The following is a 6505-nucleotide window of genomic DNA, read 5'->3' on the forward strand; positions in this document are numbered from 1 at the left end:
TTGTTGGGCATAGGTGAGAGACAAGGTCAATGGTACCTTGAAGGCTGAGCACTGATTGTGTGTGTGGGGGCGTAATCTGAGGGTGGGGATGGGGGTTGGGGGGTAGGTGGGTAAACACCCTCATAGAAGCAGGAGGGGGGGATGGGATAAGGGGTTCCTAGGTAGTTGGGGGAATGTGGTAAGGGGATAAAATTTTTAAATTTAAATATTATATCCAATAAAAGAGGGGAAAAAAAAGAAAAGCGGTTAGAACCAACATCCTTAATAAAATGTCAGCCCTCTTAAAAAAAAAAAAAAACTATCTTGATACTAAAATTTGTTTTGAGAATTGTATATTGCAGAATGATCAGCCTTGGTGTATCTACTCAACAAGCAAGCTGGGCAGACCTGCTCAAACCTCTGAGGTCCGGGAATTCCATCTGGAGCCAGTGAACACACAGCATCAGAGGCTTGCCAATTTGACCTTCCCCCCACTCCTCTTCTAATATCTCAACGCCCATAATCAGCTTGAAGAAGCTAATGAAGAATCAGTGCCCCTATTCCCTGGGCTTGGGGACTAAGTTGGTAAATGTTAGGCTGTCTTTCTAGGGAAAACTAGTGGTTTTGTGGGAATAGAGAGGATTAGCTAGGATTTATTGCATAGCCATAACCTATTAGTAGAAATCTGTACAATTATTACCAAGATGAAGATATAAATTCTTAAATGACACCAATTTACTTTGATTACAAATTTTAAGGTTTTCATTGGTATGAATTTGCCTCTTTGCTTGCTTTCATTATCTCCCATAAGTTTTGATACATTGTGCCTTCATTTTCAGTGAATTTTTGAATGTATTTAATTTCTTTCTTCATTTCTTCCCTTTAGTTTCCATGAGATTGTAGGCTTTTTTTATTGTTGAATTCCAGTTTAATCTACGGTGGTCTGATAAGATATGGGGGGGTATTTTAATTTTGTTGTATATATTGAGATCAGTGGGGTTCAGCAGAATTACATGTGTTCTGCTGACATCTATTGTATGTCTAAGGCTCTCTCTTACATCCTGAGGAGCTTTGCAGTGCCCCAGGAGTGTCTAGCTTTCCCCAAGGAGGCATGCAGGACCCAAGGAACTTGCAACTTAGTCCCTGCACCCAGCAATCTCCTGTCAGTCAGATCTACTTGGGGCATAGCCAGGAGTGGTAAGTTGCCAATGGTCCCCTGACATCTATTGTCTGGCCCATGCGTCACCCTGCTATCTGGAAGAGCCTTTTTTTGGGGCCCCAGGAACATCCAGCTTATACTTCTCCCAAGCCAATCCCCTATCTGCAGGGTCCACCTAGGTTACAACCAGGAGAGGTGAACAGCATTCTGTTCCCCGAGATCCATTGTTAGGATCTGCTTGCCTCCCCTAGGAGTCCTACTGGCATCAAGAACATCCAGCCAATACTAGGGACAACCACATGGATAAAGAGCAGCATAAGAACAAAATCAACAAGAGCCAGGGCAATTTGACACCACCAGAGCCCAGCTATCTTCCTGCAGCAAGCCCTGGATATCATAGCAAAGCTGAATCATAAAAAGATGAAATTAATCTAATCTTATAAAGATGATAGAGGTCTTTAAAGAGGAGATGAATAAAACAGTCCAAGAATAAAAAAATGAAAATAGAATCAATAAAGAAAATACAAACTGGGGGAATCCCAGGGATGGAAATCCTAGGGACAAGAACAGGAACTAGATACAAGTATCATCAACAAAATGAAAGAGATGGAAGAGAGAATTTCAAGTATAAAATAAATGCTTGACAAAATATATTGTTCTGCACCTCCTTGACAATGCCTCCAAGAACCCTAGTTGGGGTTCCAAGCAATATTATATCATTATCATTATTATTATTATTTACCTGTTTGCATCTTAAAGCAAGAGATAGAAAGAGTGCAGAAAGAGTGTGGATTTGGGTGGATGAGGAAATGGGGAGGAGGAGAAGATCTTTTGAGAGTAGGAGAAGAGACCATAATCAGAATATATAGTATTTGAAAATCTACTTTAATTAAAAAGAAAAGACATTCTTTAGTATGCAAAGTCTAGATAAAAAATATATATGGAGAATTTATTAGCAGAAGGAAACCAGAAGAAATGGGAAAGGTACAGAAAAGAGTGTGATGGGTGGGTGAATGTGAGTATGATATATAAAACAAGAAAGTTATAAGGCAAGGTGCATGCTTGTAATTATTAAATTATTTAATAATTTAATTATTAAGCTGCTTTATGCTTTTCCAATATTGTTTTCTTTGGCAACTGATTTTATTCTTCACTTTAAAATATCTATAAAAATATATGCCACTTTTAAGGGAGCCTTTGAATAGTATCAAGGAAAAATAAGTGCTAAATATAAAGTGTGTTGTGGAAATTCATCTATGACAAGCTCCTCAAGACTGAAAATGTTTCACCCCAGGAAGACATAAATTTCTTTCTGAACACTAGCATGGTGCAACACATGTTTGGTGTTGGTTGGACTGTATTTTGAAAGATTTTCTGATTTTTCAACTTTCAAAAAATTCTATCTCTAATGTAACTAGCTATTTATATATGCTTTTACAATGTATCAATTTTTATAAATATTCATAACTTAATTAGTAGATGCTGTTTTTCAGAGGCACACTAGCTAAAAACTACTGTATCCAGAGATCAATGTATTCAATGACATTATGCATGAAAATTAATAAAAGAATTTTGCCCACTAAACACTTATAATGTAATGTGTTTTTCTTTTTTTCACTGTTCAAGCTCTATTTGGTGTTTTCATTAGCATGACAATTGAGTGGCTAGTTCCATCATCCACACAAAGATCTTACATTTCACATAATATTGCAATGTACACTACAGACACACATAATACATAAAATATCCTGGAGAACATTTATGCTCAAGATATGCATAATGGACTTACACACTAGAGCCAGGTTATGACTAACTGGGAACTGGTTGGCCTAGTCATGTTTGGTAAGAGTGCACAGGGCAGCAGTACACCAGGCTCACAGGATAATCGAAGCCTGCACACAGTTGGGAGTGTGTCTTGGTGACAGAGGGACTGTCACACTAACCAGGTTACCACTACAAAAGTACCACTTGGCAGCAGGATAGAGCTGTGGGAACTGAGATTTTCCCCAGACAATCTCAACACAACTGCATTACCACAGCTCAGATGAGAAGTGTGTGGTCTCCATTGAAACCATGCTGCAGCCTGCACAGTGAAGTGCTAGGACACTGGGAAGACTTTAGAACTGCAACTCCTTCTGGATCCCCCAGTGGGTGTCTCCTCTTCAGGTGAGCCTCCTCCTCCAGAGTCAGTCTCACCTTCACAACATCCGTGATTACATTTTGTCCCAGGATACATGGGACACTGACATGATGAGAAAGACATCATCATTGATTCTATAGAGACCCTTAATCATGGTGGAAATGGGACATATCAGCCTAATGTTCTTCATTATGCTCTTGGCCAAGTCTGCCACAGAGAGGCTAATGGCCCAGGATGTGTAACCTTTCAGCTTGATCACCTCATATGCACTGTCAACCACCTGCTTGTGAACATCCTTCCACTGATCCTTATCTGTCTGCATCAGTGCCCAGTTCTGGGTTCAGAGACTTCAGGGAGACATTGGCAATGTTCACACCACTCTACACAGGCATACTAGAGTCGCCATGCTCTCCTAGGACCTACCCATGACAGCTCAGTGGGTGAACTCCCAGCCTTCCTCCCAAAGAGTAATGGAACCAAGCTGAATCCAAGTTGCAACCACTTCCAATAACTCAGCATTTGGGAAAGCCACTGATTTTCCAAGCCACGTAGGTCAAGATATCCATGGAATTTGAGAAAATAAGCAGCTTGCAGTGTGAACTGTACTTCATAATGTTGAGAATGATGAACGTTGCTGTTCACATTTTGCTGGACCAAATTGAGTTGGCTCTCTCCCTCTTGCTGACAGGCCCCCACTGTGATAATGACCAGCTTGGAGTCTGCAGTCACACAATATAGTCTTTGCTGGGGAAAATTCTTGGTGTTTTAAAGAAAAGGTTGCCATGCTGGAGATCCACATCATCTCTCCCTTTAGCTTGTCTTCCATGACATCCACAAGGGCAAGCTCATCTGGCAAGTCCTTCATTAAGGTACTGATGGCACAAGCCATGCCAACAACACCAACCTGCAAAACTGTAATCATGTTCTGGGAGACTTATTCTTCCTTAAGATTCACTGTTCTGCGCGCCTCTCGAGTCCCCTTCGCCCACAAATAAGGACACGCGAGACAGTATTCGGGTATTACCACAGACAAGGCTTTATTCCTTGTAGCAAAAGCGGAAAGACGCAGAAGGGCTGAAGACAGGAAGAGGCCCTGCTTAAATACACCCTAGAGTGACATATTCACTTCTGATTGGCTGTTCGCTCACCACCCAATATTACGCCTCGGGATTGGCCAGTGACTTTGGCGGGCTTTCTGCCTTTGCAGCTGCGCAGTTAATTGTTTACTAGTGGGAAGACACGAGGCCAGCACCATCTTGGAATGGCGAACGTATAACCACTGACCACGGCTTCCTACAATTCACAATCAGCTGCTGGACCTTGAGGGTTGCCATCTTGGACTTTGAATTTTTTGAGACCACGAGTGCATGATGGGAAGCAAAGGGCAGTGTGGCCTGAGCTTGGTGACAGTGGCTCCAGCACCACGTTTTTCATAATTATGGAAAACGTTGTTTTAGTATATTGCTCAGTGGCTAGATGATGACTTTAGGCTAGGACAGGGAAGTAGGCTCAGATATTTTGATCATCCTGATAAGCCCTTAGAAATAGTGATCACAGGAGTGATCACAGGACTCTGTTTATTGTCCTACGTGTTCTTTGACTTCTGGGTTTATTGTCTTGCTTGTTCCTTGACTATTTGCATCTAATGTATTGCTAGTTTCTCAACCTAGAACTGAACTTAATACTTGCAAGTAATTTAAAAGGTATAAAAGCAAAAAAGGAGGAGGAGGGATAGGATCAGAGATTAATGGAGGGATGGGAAAAGGGGATAACATCTGAAATGTAAGTAAATAAATATCGAACTAAAAAAAAAAGAAGGCAAAAGAAAATCTATCTTACTTACTATGTTTGAAGAACACAGATTAAGCCAAAGAGAGAATGGGAAGAACCATTAATGTTGGATGGAGAAAAGGATCTCTTTTAGCATCACTTCATATTCTTACAGTGCATAGATGGCACTATCTTCTAGAAGTCTAGACACTTGCTTATTTTATGTATGTCTTATGTTTACCACTTATTAGCGCATATGCTGGTTGTTTTGCTATAATTATGACTTTTCTTTTCAATATATATTTGTTTAAATTATGTCATAATCTGAAGGAAGTAAGAATGAGAAAAATTAATAAAGATGCCACTATAGGAAGAAGTAAAGCTTGCCAGAGTTTGAATTATCTGCCACTAGCAACTTGGTGATCTTCATCAGACTCCGTTACCATTCACAACCTTAGTTTCTTTTCAAAACCATCATATGTGGATAATTCCACTCCTTATTGTTTGTTACCAAGGATACTTTGTTTTTTTTGTGCAAAACTAGAGCATTTGTAGAAGTGGCAGGCTGTGGCCCACCTCCAGGTAATTAGTTCTAGCTTCTTATTCAGTACTTTTTTCTAAGATCGATGCTTTTTGATCCATTTTCAAACAAGATTAGTGCAGTATGAATAGCCTATGCTCATTTTCAAAACCCAGGCTGTGTTTCTGGTTGGTTTTTTTTTTTTTCAGCCTTTCCACTATTTGATTCAAATATTACTGTCTAGACCCCAAAATGTCCAGGTTCTTCACCTTTTTCTCAAGAAAATGAAGCACTGCACAAAAAGAGCAAAGGATTTTATCCAAGAGTAATGTGAAAATACAAGGGGGTAGTGTGTACCAGGGTCAGGAAACAAAAAAATCATTGAGTTCAGTCCTTTTATAGGGTAGAGGAGGAGGAGGTGGTTGCTAAGGGTATGATATGAGTAGTGTTCTGCGTGGTAGATTTACATTATGTAAGTTTTCTTCACAGCACAGATCCTTTTGGTACAAAATGATACAAAGAATTTTTTTCCCTCTAAAAGTTCATTTTAAGGACACAGTTTGATTTAGTATGCATGAGCCCCAAACCAGTTCACACTTTATTAGTCCAATGCTTCTAGCTTCTGAACAGGTTCTAGGATGTATTTGACAACAAAAGGGGAGTTACAAAGAGTTCATGGAGAGTCACAGGTAGAAGTGGTTGGTGGCTTTCTTTGAAGAGGCTGTGTGAATCTCAGTGCAGGTTATAATGCCAAAGGTTGATAAGGATTTTATTGTAAAAGGTGTGTGTGTGTGTGTGTGTGTGAACAAGACAAGCAAGATTCTGGGTTGCCAAACTGTCCCTATACTTTCTTGCCCCCCCCAACTATATATTCCTATAATTAGTCTAGTGTTTTTGTGTATCATGGATCAGGCTAGATTTGGGTATTTTAGGCAAT

The 6505-nt window shown here is 40.1% G+C and overlaps 1 pseudogene; it reads right to left on the reverse strand.

The window, feature by feature from the left end:
* Positions 1 to 3255: 3255 nt before the first annotated feature.
* LOC117703682 (L-lactate dehydrogenase A chain-like) lies at positions 3256 to 4630 on the reverse strand (annotated as a pseudogene).
* Between the last annotated feature and the right edge of the window lie 1875 nt (positions 4631 to 6505).

The sequence above is a fragment of the Arvicanthis niloticus genome, chromosome 2 (assembly GCF_011762505.2).
Source record: "Arvicanthis niloticus isolate mArvNil1 chromosome 2, mArvNil1.pat.X, whole genome shotgun sequence".
NCBI lineage: Eukaryota > Metazoa > Chordata > Mammalia > Rodentia > Muridae > Arvicanthis > Arvicanthis niloticus.